We start from the raw sequence: 17,486 nt of genomic DNA, 5'->3' as shown, positions 1-17,486 counted from the left end.
TCATGCTGTACACTGAAACTGTTGTATAGCCTTCCCTGCCTTTTGATTTGCCCTGGAACATTCCCCTTGCTTTAATCCAACGTCTTTGGGACACGAGCAGAAGTTTGAACCATGAAATTATTAGCAGAATGTGTCCTGGCGCAGATAATGTCTGTGCTACTTTTGTCTTCCGATATTTAACTGATTAGGCTCCAAATAAAGTCTGAATATGACAGCCAAACATTGCAAAGTTCTAATACTTCCCAATTGCTGGATATTGGCAACAGTTCATTCTAATTGGCGTAGCACCTATTTAAACTGTGTCGCCGGACTTTGGACAGTTGAAGTACCTGTTGCTACTGTATATTTCCAAGTTGGCTGGTCAGCTGTTGAAAAAGGGACGTACAGGTACTAGGTAACGTTATACCACCGAAGTTTTGAAATAGATTTGTCCTTGTTTGTTGCATTACGTCTCTCCGCCCCTCCCCCTGCCTTCATTAGCTCCAGACTGTCACTCCCTGACCACTTATTTTCGTGATCTCAAAATACCTCGCCTCCTCAAATGGGTTAACCGAGATAAAAACGTCTGTGCGGTGCTGACGTCACAAGGATCAGCTGTTTCCGGCTGATATCGATGTGCAGACCAGACCGGGGTGTTCCCAAAGTTCCTGAACTCCACCTAGAAACCACCAGCGTGCACAAGCTATATAAAGCAGTTGTTGGGAGGGAAGATCGAATTTTTTTTTCTGACACTCAATCGCAACATTTACATGTGTATACATCAAAGAATGTTTGGACATTAGAACAAGCAATGTACATGTATACGGCACGTGAAATGACGATATGTTGCTCTATCCCATGTGTGTAATCAAACTCATTTGTATGCACCTATTCGTTAGTATGTATGTATAGATATAGCAGACCTTACGAAAGTCGCTGTGCTTTTGTTATGTCAATAAATATCTTCTTTGTGTCAGAAAAACGGACCGGCACAAGTTTGAACATGACAGACAAAAGTGTTAGTGGGAAGGGACCACCAAATGAACTTTCCAATGCAACACATGGTTAAGCCATGCAGAAACAATCACTAAAAACATATTTACCCATATATCAAACACCATCTTTACCCACACTGGAAAGCTGGATTTCTCAGGTTTGTTTGGGTTCAAGTGGGAGGTCCGCTCAAGCGTTTTTAAGAGCTCCAGCCAGAAGATTGAAATGATACCTAAATTTTTCCCCGTCCTATTGGGTCAACCCAGTTAATGAGAACGCAAAACATGGCAAAGGGCACAAATTTTGGAAAGATGTGGAAGAAAACTGGACCTTTCTGAGCAAAAGTTTCTGTACAAAATAAGTAAAAAATGTACGCTCTACTGCGCACTTTTAAGAGTGGTCCATCCCCTACTGTTCCCTCATAGTATATAAACGTTCACCTTCTCACATCTGCTTGAAGGTGTAAGACGTGCTACTGCAGAATGCAAACTGTACAACGGATTGGCAGTCGTAGTTTAGAACTGAATTTGCCATTTAAAGGCATCCAGAGCATTTTATGAGGCTTGAAACTTAAATTAAAAAGACTCCGATTTCTGGTCATTCCTACACATAGTAAGTTTCAATAACACGATACCATTCCATATCGACACTAAGAAGCAAAAATACGATGTCGCTGTGTGGTGAGAGCTGATAGAAAGTCCAAGCCCTAACAGACTGATCCTGACTGTCCATCACAGTTAGCGGTTCGACCAATGAGAGAATAACTGCATGTCCGTCAAATATTTGCATTTTCATGTTTTAATTTTGCATTTCTACGTTTTAACGGAGGTGGGAGGGGCTATGGTATCAGTCTATTAACACTAGGTGCGTGAAACTAAAAGATCATCATGTAGCTTATTTTTGTGCCGCTTTTGAGCACTTTTGATAAGAAATCCGCACGCAAATGTGGTAAACAGTGGCATTAAATGTCAATTTCATAAAAATTACAGCAACAAGAATATTTTCAGTTTTCAAGCCTCATAAAATGCTCTGGGTGCCTTTAAAGGGTCTTTCTGGAGGTTTCTGGGTAATTACTTTATGCCCAAAAGTCTATAGATACATGTAGAACGCCTGAACGGCTTCCAACTGCAGTAGCACTCTGAGGATGCTAGGGTACGTTCATCGTAAAGCTACAATTTCTCTTTATCTGGCCATCAATATGAATGGCAAGGTACTCTTGTTGTCAGGGTTGTTGACTTCCAGGGTCGAATCCCAGGCAGGCCGTAGTGTTGTGCCCACGGAAAAGACACATTTCGTCGCTTTACTCAGATGGAAATGAGTACCTATAGCTTCGGCTAACGTAACATTACCAGTTTACGTCCGATTTATTCAAAACGTTATTTATTCTAAAACCGCGTGGACAGAGCCAAATGTTTAACCCATGGGTAGAAATATCAGCTCTTCTAAAAAGAAAATGCATGGTCTGTAAGTTTTTCTCCGCCTGTTTAACGCCGTGCGAGCATGTATTCATACTGGGGTATATGGTGAAGAATTGTGCTAGGCTTACCCTTTATCGTCCACCTCCGTATTTTCCCTTCTAGCGCTATGCTTGAAGAACATAGACCGGAAAAAAATGCACAGTAACTGTCGAAAGTAGGCTACAGACAAATGACAGTAAAGTCACTATGTTTGTCCTTCCGCTTGCCCGACGCGATGGAACAAAACGAATTTTGTATTATGAATTTCCCCGAAATCAGCAGCACGTGGCGTTCACGTGATAAACGCATGGCTATGATGTTATGCCGTACAAAAATGTATCATCTGAGCGGGGGTCGCTAGGTTGTATCAAACCTTCCTAAAACTGGCAAGAGTTTCAAACCTCGAATCACCATGGATAGTCTGCATATCAAAGAGAGGTTTAACGTCAGCTACGTTTAAAAGATACTAGCTATCAGGAGTTTATTCTGTTATGTCGCTGGCCGTAAACCCTTTGAAATGTTTTGTATAAAAGAGAGAGATGGCTGAGGATCATACTTATGAGGTTCTTTGTTTCTCATGAGAACAGGCTTTGGCATAATACACCGCGACATGTGCACATGACCCAATCTGGACGTTAACTACTCCTGCACGTAAATAGGTCATGTTACGTTAGTATGACACTATATGGTGATTTGATTACTGACACTGTAAATAGCCTGTGTTTAAGGAACATTGATTGATCTTTGTGTACTTATCTCGCTGAAAGCAGCTTGCAAAGCGGTCTTGGCAAAAGACAGCACTGTACATTTTTCAGCATTAATGTTCGTTCCTATCAGTTAACTTTGCACCTTGATATGTTCATAGTGTAGTATGATTTGTTCTTATCAACGTTAATCTGTAGCTTGTGTGTGTAGTTTTATCCATTAAAATCAGGAAATTCTGAACACATATCTGTGAATCTAATATATATATATAATTAGATGCACTTGTGAATAAATTATCTGATAATTAAGGGTTAATGACCCACCCCGAGGTGTATATGGAGTCATAACGCCTGGCCATGTGCTTAACCACCGAATAAAACGGTTCTATGAGGTGGTTACAACGCATGGCCAAGCGTTATGACACCATATACACCGAGAAAGAGGCGGGTCATTAACGTTATTATCATATAGCCCATCCAAGCTGACCCATATAAGAGTAGACAATGCCTGTATGACACATAGATCCCTAATACTATCAAGAATGCATTTCAGAATTTACATTTGTCATTTTTGAGCAGAAGATGATAGATTTCATTTTGAAAATCAACATTTCCACAGATGATATTTGATAATATTGCAATATTGGCATGTCAAATCTTTTTCAAATCTATTATCTATTATTTATCTTCATTCCTCCCTGCTGGGTGTCCTTCTGACAATGGTGTGGGCGGCTCCACTTACAGTTCCGCCCGTTTATATTTGTATTGAAATGGTTTATTCTATGTTGTCATATGCTTACAAAAGATTTGATTTATTCTTAGATAGTAAACATTTTGGGAAACAAATAAACATTATACGATTGTTAACAAAATGATAACCTCCCCTCCACATAATGGGAGGAATGATGAGCACGGGTGTGTTATGGCGTCATAACACATGGGCAATGGAGGCTTCTGATTGGTCGACGCCACCTGGCCATGTGATAATGTCAAATAACTGCGTGTAAGAGTTCTCTGTGTTATATTAATGGGTGAATGAAGACCTTTATTGCACATGTTTGCCACAATAAGCTAGTCTCTACCAGACTAACTACGCCAGGGTTTCACTTGCAGGCTCCGTTAACGGGCGAAATGTGATCTTCACTGTGGACTGACTCTACTGGCTAATTATTCCTTTTTCTGCCAAACTCTACGATTCATACGCCCTCAAGCCTGGTGGAGGCTAAAACCTGTCTGCATTTGCCGCTAAAGCACAAATGCTTGTTAATTTAACATGATGAGTGCATGCCCATTATTTTGAAATACGCCGACGGTCTCACAGCGCTCCCTATCTGCTTTTGATAGTGTTGCAGTACCATTGTTCATGACGGCAGTTTAGACAGGAATCGATAGAGGTAACTAGCAGATCGTCTGTGACACGGTGTCCCACTCGGAGTAATACAGGAATGAGACCTCAAATCAAGTGCACAGAAGCCATTGAAGTTCGAAGGAAGTCAAACTTTATTGGGCGAACCTAGTGCCTAAAGACAAGTGCAATGATAGCGTTGTCTCCTCGGGAATATTGCTCGACTCTTTGAGCAAACCTGTCTGCATTTGCCGCTAAAGAGCAAATGCTTGTTAATTTAGCATGACGTATGCATGCCCATTATTATATTTCGAAATACGCCGACGGTCTCACAGCGCCCCCTATCTGCTTCTGCCAGTACTGCAGAACCATTGTTCATGACGGCATTTCAAGAATCGATAGAGGTCACTAGCAGACCGTCTGTGACACGGTGTCCCACTCGGAGTAATACAGGAATGAGTCCTCAAATCAAGTGCACACGAGCCATTCAAGTTCAAAGGAAGCCAAACTTTATTGAACGAACCTAGTGCCTAAAGACAAGTGCAATGATAGTGTTGTCTCCTCGGGAATATTGCTCGACTCTTTAAGCATACTTGTCTGCATTTGCCGTTAAAGCGCAAATGCTTGTTTATCTAACATGATGTGTGCATGCCCATTATTTTGAAATACGCCGACGGTCTCACAGCGCCCCCTATCTCCTTTTGTCAGTACTGCAGTACAACTGTTCATGACGGCAGTTTTGACAACAATCGATAGAGGTCGCTAGCAGACCGTCTGTGACACCGTGTCCCACTCGGAGTAATGCAGAAATGAAACCTCAAATCAAGTGCACACGTGCCATTCAAGTTCAAAGGAAGCCAAACTTTATTGAAAGAATCTAGTGCCTAAAGACACGTGCAATGCTATTGTTGTTTCCTTGAGAACATTGCTCGACTCTTTGAGCAAACCTGTCTGCATTTGCCGTTAAAGCGCAAATGCTTGTTAATTTTACATGTTGTGTGCATTCACATCATTTTGAAATACGTCCACGGTCTCCCAGCGACCCCTATCAGCTGCTGTCAATACTGCAGTACCACTATTCATGAGATGGCAGTTTTGACAAAAATCGATAGAGATCGCTAGCAGACCGTCTATGTCACGGTGTCCCACTCGGAATAATACAGGAATGAGTCCTCAAAGCAAGTGCACAGGAGCCATTCAAGTTCAAAAGAAGCCAAACTTTATTGAACGAATCTAGTGCCTAAAGACAAGTGCAACGATAGTGTTGTCTCCTCGGGAATATCGCTAGACTCTTTAAGCATACTTGTCTGCATTTGCCGCTAAAGCGCAAATGCTTGTTAATTTACATGATGTGTGCATGCCCATTATTTTGAAATACGCCGACGGTCTCACAGTGCCCCCTATCTGCTTCTGTCAGTACTGCAGTACAACTGTTCATGACGGCAGTTTTGACAACAATCGATAGAGGTCACTAGCAGACCGTCTATGTCACGGTGTCCCACTCGGAGTAATACAGAAATGAAACCTCAAATCAACTGCACACGAGCCATTCAAGTTCAAAGGAAGCCAAACTTTATTGAAAGAATCTAGTGCCTAAAGACACGTGCAATGCTATTGTTGTGTCCTTGAGAACATTGCTCGACTCTTTGAGCAAACCTGTCAAAACTTGAATGGCTCCTTGTTAATTTTACATGTTGTGTGCATTCAGATCATTTTGAAATACGTCGACAGTCTCATTAAGAGAGGTAGAATGAAGAGGAACTACATGTGTACGAAGTTGTTTTTCCTAGTTGACAGACCTCCAATTCACCGTTGTTTTAGATCTAGATGTTGTGATCCATATAAATAGACAGCACAGTATTGTACAAGTGTTATGCTTTGCAGCCTTTGCTGTTGTTTCTTTCTGCGGGGGAGTTTATAAAAAAAGTTGCACAGTTCTCAGTATCTGTTAACGAAAGGTTATGAATCAAACCATTAACTTAGAAATATCTGACAGCTTCGTTAATGTGACAGTTGTAACAACATGGCGAAGCTGTGGCACTTCAAAAGCATGTGAGTTAGAGAAAGTTTGAGCTAGCTAGGTGCACTCGACACACAGACAAACAGACATGCTTTCCAGGCAGATAGACACACCAAAAATATCTCTCATCCTTGGGGTAAAGTAAAAGTGATATTTTTAAACATATAGCGTTAACACACGTGCAACGACTAGTGCGACGTCGACTTGAACGATGATTTATCATTTTTTACATGGTATGAACGGTGGTGACTCAACCACACAATTTGTCTTTCTGGCAAGAGGGATGGGCATAGTTAAAGTTATAATCAGAATTGACAAGAACTAAATAACTTTTTTTTCTTAAATTTCTCAATTACACAATCAAAAAAACTGCATATGATATGGTCTGTTACAGAGTCAGACGTTTCGAATTGCATCCGACGTTTTGATCAGTGAACAAAACGAGTCTGAAGAAAGTTGGAACAATGTATGCAGTGTATGAAAATGAGGTCTCGTGAAACATACTCCATACAACTTCAAAATGTTTTCAGATTCCTTCAGATCTTAGACAGCTAGTTTGTATAACGCAAACTCCAGCTGTCTGGGACTTTTATGGCCCCTACCCACGGACCGGTTACGGACGGCCGCTATAAGCGCTAATAGACCACGGAGACTATCTGAAACATCTGAATATGTTAGGGACCATTTTGTATAGAGCATTATGTATCTGTTTGTCTACGTCTGGTTGTCTTCTCTTTCATGTGTTGTCTGATCTCTCCCTATGCAAATCATCGCATTGTATACTTTGTTATGTTTCATAATCAAGTGCAAACCTACCGAACCGGTTTAACCACCTTAGTAGCTGCATAAAAGAGTTGTCCACTCTGGTTTTGTCTTTGTCGTCCCTACAGACGCAAGAATCGCTGTTGCCATTGAGATATCCTGCAGTCCCTTGGTTTAAAGCGTTATCTTTCAGTGAGTATAGTTCAATGGTACATTTCCCTTCTGTGACTGATGAAGTAATGCTTCATAGAAATGTTAGCTTTCTTTTTTTGTCACAAGTTCAAACTGTGCCAAACTTTTTTCTGTTCTAATCCAGTCTTTTATGTGACGTTTGACGAATTGTTTTGACTTAAATATGTAACTTCTCTTTCTTTACCTAGGCCATCATGGAAAACAGAGCTAAGATCAGCCAGCACTCAGAACTGGAAGAATGTTTCAACTACAGCAGCCAACAGTACGGAAGTGATGAGACAAAGACGGCGACTCTTACCTGTGACAAATCCCTCAAGGAGTCTAGCAGTCTACAAACGGGAAATGAAACAATGGAGAAGCTACACCAATGCGAGGGCTGCAACCTTCACTTCAGTCGGCTGAGTGACCTGATGAATCACATGCAGGTTGCTCACAGCAGGAAACCATACCAGTGTGAGAAATGCAGGAAACGCTACAGTCTGCTGACAAATCTGAAGAAACACATGAAAGCCCACACTCATGACACACCGTACGAATGTGAAGAGTGCGGTAAACAGTTCAGTCGGCAGAAGAATCTGTGGAGACACATGAAGACTCATACTGAGGAGAAACCTTACGGATGTGATGAGTGTGGCAAACGTTTCAGTCAGTCGTTTGATCTTAAGAAACACATCCAAACTCATACTGGTGAAAAACCTTACAAATGTGGGGAGTGTGGCAAACGGTTCAGTCAGATGGGTATTCTGAAGACTCACATGCGGACTCACACTGGTGAGAAACCATACAGATGTGAGGAGTGTGGCAAACAGTTCAGTCAGCTGGGTCATCTGAAGGTTCACATAAAGACACACACTGGTAAGAAACCTTATAGATGTGAAGAATGTTGTAGACATTTCATCACTCTGGATCTTCTGAAGGAACACGTGCGCACCCACACTGGTGAGAAACCGTACGGATGTGAGGAGTGCGGCAAACATTTCAGTCAGCTTGGTCACCTGAAGAGACACATGCGGACTCACACTGGCGAGAAACCGTACAGATGTGAACAATGCCACAAAAGCTTCAGTCAGTCAGGTAATCTGCGGGCACACATGCACACACACCGGTAAATGCACACCTGTAAACAGGCATGCACACGACTGGGACAGTTACGAAAAGTTTAAGTCTTTGGGAGGAGAGAGAGGAGGTGGACTAAGGACCAACCGCAAATCTAACTTTTATATTATTTTTCATTGAGACTCTAAATCAATTCACTGTTTGTTAGTTAATTAAGGGGGTGTTTGTCAATAATGTACATTCTAGTTTATATTTTTTAAAGTTAATGTATTTGTTACTTTGACATAACTGTAGATACAGTAACTTAGAACGAACCACTTGAAGTTAAGTATTGTGATAAAATGTTGTTTACTTACCTCTTGCGTTGTTTTTAGATTTGGATCAACCTTGTTTTCTGCATAATATTTGTTCATTCCTTGTATTAGTGTGTTATCTCCAATAAAAAAGAAATCTCGCGACTTACACCTGTAATGTTTAATTGCTTTTCAATTCATACTTCTTTTCCTTTTGTCTTTATCTTTTAAGTAATGGTTTGTGATTTTGTGGCTTCTAGTAGTTCTTGACTTTTAGATGTGATTCTAGAAAGACGTAGTTCATATTGCAATAAGCATAGAACATTGAAGATATCGATGGGTTGGGTCCTTGACAAATTCTTGGAGGACACGTAGCGTAACACAGCGGGAATACGTCTGGTAATGGATATTGGTAAATGTATATTTAATACATATCCGGATCCAAGGTCACACTCGGTGTACCCCCATGCCCACAATTCCTTACAGTTTCCGGGTTCACTTCGACTCCAAAGTCGTTGGAATCGGTGTTGCCGTTGAGATATCGTTTGATCTCTTCGTTTTTTGTAAGTACACTTGTTAATGTGCTTATATTGCTTATTGCTAACGTTCTACGATCCTAAAGAGTTTCAAATAAGTAAAACTACGTTGTCTGAAGATTATCGATATGCGATGAATCAAGATGGCCACCGACATACTGAAATACGCTAGATACGCGCAACATGATAAGATTGTGCTAGTATAAGACAGTATTTCGGCTTCTGGTGCTTTCTATAGTTTGGGGGATCACAATGTGACCGGCTTTGTCTAATTTCTTTGAGATGATGGAGATGTAGGAGGACACAGCTTAACCGGTTAACCTAAAACTGGTTTTTAAAATCGCAAGAAATTAGACTTGTCTGTACTACTCATACATCATTGATATATTGAGCACAATAATATCTTCCTGTGTATCACATCACATCACACAAAATAAATCAAACAGTTTTAAGGTCGTTAAAGTTCCGCGCCGAAGGTGAAGGCCCTTGACTGTAAACAGTATTCGTCTTGACCATTGTTTCGATTTGCATGACACTGTCCAGACGGGTTTTATTTATCTTCTCATGGGCCTTTACCTTTGGAACTGTAAACAACCTTACTAGATAAGGTATCCAGCAGACACACGCTTTAGATATCATTTGCTGTCTTTTATCGGTGAATTAAATGTGAGTCTAAAGAGTTAGACTAGTTTCAGTTGTCTTGATACTCGTTTTCAGTTCACTGATAAAAGACGGCGGGTGCTTTTTGCAACCTCTGACTGTTAGAGACCATCGCGGCTGTTTTGCCGCTAAAGCGAAAATGCTTGTTAATTTAACATAGTGAGTGCATGCAGATTATTTTGAAATACGCCGATGTTTTATTGTGTATTTTCATAATAAGTATAATGTGTTGTTATGTGTCTGTTATCTAACATTCATCAATATGATTTCCCTGTTTAGTTGCCAGGCTTTCGTGTCTTTCATATATGTTGTCTGATCTCTCTCCATGCAAATTAGCGCATCAAGCATAATTGAAGCATTGTACTTTCTTTTGTTCCATTTTTTCAAGTGTGAACCTACCAAACCGGTTTTACTGTCGCCTGTCCACACAGTAGCTGCATAAAAGACTAGTCCACCGTGATTTTGTCATACCCGACTCTGAAGACGCAAGAATCGGTGTTGTCGTTGAAAAAGTGTTGCAGTCTCTTGGTTTGGGGCTTGACATTTTGGTGAGTACATTTGGTATTGTTTTATTTCAAGTATAGTACATAGTAACACATAAAAGAGCGATTCACCCGAGCTGGTTTGTATACTAATGCCCAATCCAAGTGCCCACATCTCACATATGTCCATCTTCATTTGACAATCATGCAGGCTACACTTCTGTTTTTTATTTATTTTTAGTCTGACCTCTTCTTATGTAAATTATGGCCGACATGCAGCCAAGTGTTTTACAATCAAGGGCAACCGACTAAACCGACTAAAGTGTACACATAACATGAAGCAGAATGTAAACTCGTCGTTCCATATATATTTAGCTTGTGCCCGTTCAAACATCCTCTTCGCCAGGGGGCGCTACATTACCAATCCTGCCAATTTTGACTGTAGAGACTCGTCATAGAAAAGATATCGTAATGTTAGTCCTCCAGTTATGCATGTGATTAATCTTATTGTAAGTTAATATGCTTTCATGTGATTTGTGACGAATCATTCTGACCTGATAAGTAACTTCTCTTTTGTACACAGTCACTCGACCATCATGGAACACAGAGTAGAAGTAGTTCAGCACTCGGTTGAGAATGCGGACGAACGCGGACAAGGTTCCACCTTCAACATGGCGATGCAGTCTGACACCGAAGATAGACCATGGGAGGAGTCCCACCGTCCCCAAATGGGAAATGAAACTTATAAGAAGGCAGAGCAAAAATGTGAGGAGTGTAACAAATGGTTCAGTCGACTGAGTGACCTGATAAGGCATAAGCGTACTCACACGGGGGAGAAACCGTATCAATGTGACGAGTGCGGCAAACAGTTCAGTCGGCTGGTTAATCTAAAGCAACACATGCGGACTCACACTGGTGAGAAACCATACAAATGTGAGGAGTGCGGTTAAAAGTTCAGTCATCTGAAGAGTTTGAAGAAACACATGCGAACTCACACTGGTGAGAAACCGTACAGGTGTGAGGAGTGCGGCAAACAGTTCAGTGAGCTGGGTAGTCTGAAGAAACACATACGGTTCCATACAGGAGAGAAACCTTACGGATGTGAGGTGTGTGGGAACAATTTCAGTCGACTTTGTCATTTGAGGCAACACATGCGGACTCACACTGGTGAGAAACCATACAAATGTCAGGAGTGCGGCAAACAGTTCAGTCATCTGAACAGTTTGAAGAAACACATGCGAACTCACACTGGTGAGAAACCGTACAGGTGTGAGGAGTGCAACAAACAGTTCAGTGAGCTGGGTAGTCTGAAGAATTACATACGGTTCCATACAGGAGACAAACCTTACGGATATGAGGAGTGTGGGGACAATTTCAGTCGACTTGGTCATTTGAAGGAACACATGCGGACTCACACTGGTGAGAAACCGTACAGGTGTGAGGAGTGCAACAAACAGTTCAGTGAGCTGGGTAGTCTGAAGAAACACATACGGATCCATACAGGAGAGAAACCTTACGGATGTGAGGAATGTGGGGACAATTTCAGTCGACTTTGTCATTTGAAGGAACACACGCGGACTCACACAGGTGAGAAACCGTACAGGTGTGAGGAGTGCAACAAACAGTTCAGTGAGCTGGGTACTCTGAAGAAACACATACGGATCCATACAGGAGACAAACCTTACGGATGTGAGGAGTGTGGGAAAAATTTCAGTCGACTTTGTCATTTGAAGGAACACATGCGGACTCACACTGGTGAGAAACCGTGTCAGTGCGAGAAATGCAAGAGATACTTCAGTCAATCACAGCATCTCAAGAAGCACATGTGGACCCATACTGGTGAGAAACCATACAAATGTGAGGAGTGCGGCAAACAGTTCAGCCGGCTAGGCATTTTGAAGGAACACATGCGGACACACACTGGCGAGAAAAGTGTGTAAAGAGTGCGGCAAACGTTTCTGTTAGCTAAGGAAATTGAATGGACACACTGGTGAGAAACCGCACAACAAAGCCACAAAAGCTTCAGTCAGTCAGGTAATCTGCGGACACACATGCACACGCACCGGTAGATGCACACCGGTAAACAGGCATGCTCACGACTGTGACAGTTACGTGAAGTGTAAGCCTTTGGGTGGAGAGAGAGAGAGGAGGTAGAATAAGGAGTAACCGCAAATCGAACTTTCACATTAGTTCTCATAGGCACTCTAAATCTACAATTCACTGTTAGTTAAGGGATGTATTTGTCAATAATGTACATTCTAGTTACTCCGGGAAGGAGGATGACCTCCTTCTGGGAGTATTGGGAATGCATTTGTTTGCGCGTTCGCAGCTATAACTCACGATCCCGTCGTCGCACTGGTGTGTAACTTGGCATATCGTTTGCCTGGTTCGGCGTGGGGATGCACAATAGCTTTGTTACACCATAACTACTTTAAACGTCAATCCAATATCGTAATTGCACCCCTATAATTAATGCTATGTCCCACTGCCCTGCCGTAGGGACCATGTTATAATCCGTTATGCATGACTGGAATACTTCAGGCAGATACGGGGTATAAATCTTCCTTACTTGCTGTGATCGTATAGTCACTGTTACATTGAAAAATAGACAACGTGCATCACCACACGCAACCTAGGAAACGATATACCAAGTTACATACCAATGCGGCAACGGGAATTGTGAGTTTTAGCTGCGAACATGTGCCGAGTGAGCTCCAGTCTGTGTATTAAGTATGCCGTGTCCCTCGCAACTCGCATACAGTATGTGCGCACGGGACGGACGATGTATTTTTACGCAGAGTGTGAAAATGGCAAATCTCTGGACCTTCAAACTTACCACACTTGTAGTTTATAATACGGAGGCTGTGACAATGTAAAAAGTTTACACAGGGGATGAAAGATTGTTGAGAAATATCTCTCAGAATAGTGCGCGCGCCAGTGTCACTTCCGGGTGGTTAGATCCGGTGACCTTTGACCTTCGTGAAATGTTACGATAATATAGATTCGCCTTTTTTATTGCAAATAGCTTGTTGTTTTTTAAGTTTAATATATTTGGCACTTTGACATACATGTATTTACAAGACCATTTCAAAACCCACAATTGTTACATAATTGTATTAATGACTACAATGCCACGAGTTCAGTACATATAATTCGTTGAAGTTACATATATAATGTGCTTACTAACCTATTTTAAGTCATCGGTTTTAGATTAATCTTGTTTTCTGCTTAAACCTTTGTCCGTTTTTTTCTTGCATGGTATTAGTTCCAATAAACACGAACGATTACAACTTACAAGTGTTATACTTTTGTGTGTTTAATTTTGCGCGGGATTTAAAAACGTTTTTTTCAAGTAGTATTCAGAAATGTCCAGTATCTTTTCGCCTTCTTTCTTACTTTGTTTACTAGTATCAAGTAGTAGCTTGTGATACAGTAGCTTTTAGAAACTTGTCAAATTAAAGGTGAATCAAACCATTGACCGATAAAAACATCTGACTGCTTCGTGTATGTGATAGTTTTACACAAATGCCGAAGTTGAAGCACTTCAAAACCATGTGAGTTTGAGATTTGCGTGTTCTCGACCCACAGGCAGACTCTCCAGACATCCAGCCACACAAACAACACCACTTTTTATTGCATCCTTGGGGTAAAGTAACGGTGAGATAACACAAGTGCGACGATTAGAGCGATGATTTATCAGTTTCTTACATTGCGTAATTTTCGATAAATATGAAGGATGATGACCATTCTTTTTTAACGGGGTTGGCAGTCAAAGTTATAATCAGAAATGACAGAAACAAAATGAAACCTTTTCTCTTTGCTCATTAATTTCTTTATACCTATTTATCATAAATTCTACAAGCTCAGGATTTCTTCTCGTATTTTTTGGATTAAATCAAACAACTGCATATGGTCTTTTACAGAGTCAATGGTTAAAAGAACATCCGCCGTCAAATTTGAAGACGGGCGTAACAATTATGTAGTGTATGTTAATGAGGTCTCTCGAAGCATACTCCATACTAGTTCAAAATGTCTTCAGATTTCTTCAGATCAGTAGACATCAGAGGCTATCTGAAACGTCTGAATCTGTTAGGGACCATAATTATGCAGATATTTGGTATAAAGAATTATGTACCTGGTTGTCTTCGTCTAATCTTTATGTCTATTTGACAGGCTATCCGCTCTTTCAACAAGTGTTCCAGTGTTCGAGTGTTGTCTGGCCTCCCCATCAGTGTGTCGCGCACTGTACTTTGTTTTGATAAATAATCAAGTGCAAACGTTCGAAACCGGTTTTACTGCCTCTCAGTATCTGCATAAAAGACTTGTCCACTCTGATGATTTCATTTCGGACTTTGAAGACCCAAGAATCGGTCTTGCCGCAGAGATATCTAGGTTTGGTAAGTACAGTTGGTATTGTTTTATTATAAGTATCTTATGTGCCTTGTGTGTGTGCCACAGCGACAGAATAGCAAGTCACCCTTCCTTTTTCTGAGATAAAGAATGTTAAGTCAGAATATTTGTCCATATATGGTTTTGGCCAGTGAACACCAGCTAGTGCCACCCACCTCCCCAATGTTTCAACGAAACAGACAAACTCCTAGGTCCATTCATGTTTAGCGCCATGTTTTAACCGTTCAAAGTAAACTTTAACATCCTGTCTGTCAAGGGGCATTGGATATGGATGACGTTACCTATCTTGTGACTGTAGTCTGAAATGCTTGATAAAAATGATTTACCGAAATCTTAGCCTGCCAATTGTAAACCTCGCTATTCATATTGTAAGTTATGATATCAGATGACTTGTAACGAATTATCCCGACGTTACATGTACCTCTTCCCTTCTTTCATACACAGTCACTCGACCAATATGGAAAACAGAGTATAAGTAGATCAACACTCGGTTGAGAATGCGGACGGACGAGGACAAGGTTCCACCTTCAACATGACGATACAGCCTGACATCGAAGATAAACCACGGGAGGAGTCCAATATTCCACAAACGGGAAATGAACAGAAAAAGAAACAGCACAACTGTGAGGAGTGTGACAAGCAGTTCAGTCGGCTGGGTCATCTGAAGGAACACATGCGGACTCACACTGGTGAGAAACCTTTCAAATGTGAGGAATGCGGCAGACAGTTCAGTCAGCTGGGTACTCTAAATACTCACATGCGGATTCATACAGGAGAGAAACCATACGGATGTGAGGATTGTGGAAAACGTTTCAGTAGCCTGAGTCATCTGAAGGGACACATGCGGACGCACACTGGTGAGAAACCATACGGATGTGAGGAGTGTGGAAAACATTTCAGTGGCCTGAGTCGCCTGAAGGGACACATGCGGACGCACACTGGTGAGAAACCGTACGGGTGTGAGGAATGTGGCAAACAGGTCAGTCAGCTGCGTCATCTGAAGGAACACATGCGGACTCATACTGGTGAGAAACCATACAGATGTGAGGAGTGTGGCAAGCAGTTCAGTCAGATGGGTCATCTGAAGACCCACATGCGGACTCATACTGGTGAGAAACCGTACAGATGTGAGGAGTGTGGAAAACAGTTCAGTCGACTAGATCATATGAAGACTCACATGCGGACTCACACCGGTGAGAAACGGTACGGATGTGAAGAATGTGGCAAACAGTTCCGTCGGTTGGATGATCTGAAAAAACACATGCGGACTCACACCGGTGAACGTCCATACATCCCGTTTCAACGCTACAGGAAGTATATGTCCTTATCTTGATAAGATAAGAGAGGTTTAATAAAAAAACTACACGTGTACAAATTGTTTCCTTGCAGACCTGGTGACCACCGATTCAACGTTTGTTTTAGATCTAGATGCTGTTGCCCTGTCAAGAGACAGCACATGCATGGTAGGAAGGCGTACTCTTTCACATTGTACGCTTCTATTCGTCATATCTTTAGTCGTTTTAGTTGTATCAGTCAATTCTGTAAATTCTACAATGTACTTGAAACTTTGACAGATCTGTAGATCTACTATTTAAGTTCGATCCAATTGAAGTTCAAAGATATGATACATCGTTGTTTACCCACCAACTCTGTTGTTGTTAGTGTTAGACTAACCTTGTTTTCTGCAAAAGTATTTGTCTATTCCTTGCACTAGTGTATTAGCTGCAATAAAAAAGAACGATCACAAGTTATGCTTCTTTTTCTTTTTTTTATCTATTTAGTAATGTTAGTGATTACATAATTTCTAGTAGGTCTTACTTTTTGGTTCATTCTCATTATTTTCCATAATGTACAAGTAGCGGCGATAATATAAGTTCTGCACAACTTGAGTAGGCCGCCACTTTCTCTTTGTTCATTTATTTGATTATTCTTTGAATAAAAATAAAAAAATACAGTGAGCAAGACCTATTGATCGGAAGCTTCTTCATTTCTCTCATGCCTATGATTCCTTTTCGTTTCCAAATTTCTTTAACACGTTTCCATCTCTTACGCGTGTAGTCTGATCTCGCATTATGCAGATAAGTGTATCAAGCATTGTATTCGTTTTGTTCCCTAATCAGTTTTACTGTCGCTCGTCCACTCAGTAGCTGTATGAAAATACTTTGACATTCTGATTCTGTCATTGCCGTCCCTGAAAATACAAGAGTCGGTGTTGCCGTTGAGATATCCTGCAGTCTCTTGGTTTTAAACGTTACATTTCGGTAAGTACACCTGGCCTTATTTCATTCTTAGTACACAACACATCACTGACTCTCCCACAGCATATTGTTGGCTAATTAGAGGTATACAGGTAGGGATTGATAGTCAAACCATGAAAAGTCGGAATGTATGTCCAGAACTGACATGATTTGGCCGGTCTCTCTCTACATCTCTACATAGTTTGGTGGTAGGAAACTTCTTGAAAACGCTATAACAATGCGGTTTCTCACTATAGAGGTTGAAGTACAACCAGTAGGGATACTTTTGATGCTTTTGATCCATTTCAATGCTGTTCTTATCAAGCATGTCGCCTCATTCTTGTCCCGTTATAATTATGC

At 41.2% G+C, this 17,486-nt stretch overlaps 1 pseudogene; it reads left to right on the top strand.

Moving 5' to 3' along the window:
- The first annotated feature begins 7,240 nt into the window (after positions 1-7,240).
- Positions 7,241-16,636, top strand: LOC136426820 (zinc finger protein 493-like; annotated as a pseudogene).
- Positions 16,637-17,486: the final 850 nt, after the last annotated feature.

The sequence above is a fragment of the Branchiostoma lanceolatum genome, chromosome 2 (genome assembly GCF_035083965.1).
Source record: "Branchiostoma lanceolatum isolate klBraLanc5 chromosome 2, klBraLanc5.hap2, whole genome shotgun sequence".
NCBI classification, from domain to species: Eukaryota; Metazoa; Chordata; class Leptocardii; order Amphioxiformes; family Branchiostomatidae; genus Branchiostoma; species Branchiostoma lanceolatum.
The sequence above is the reverse complement of the archived record's forward strand: the minus strand, read 5'-3'. Positions and strand labels throughout refer to the sequence as shown.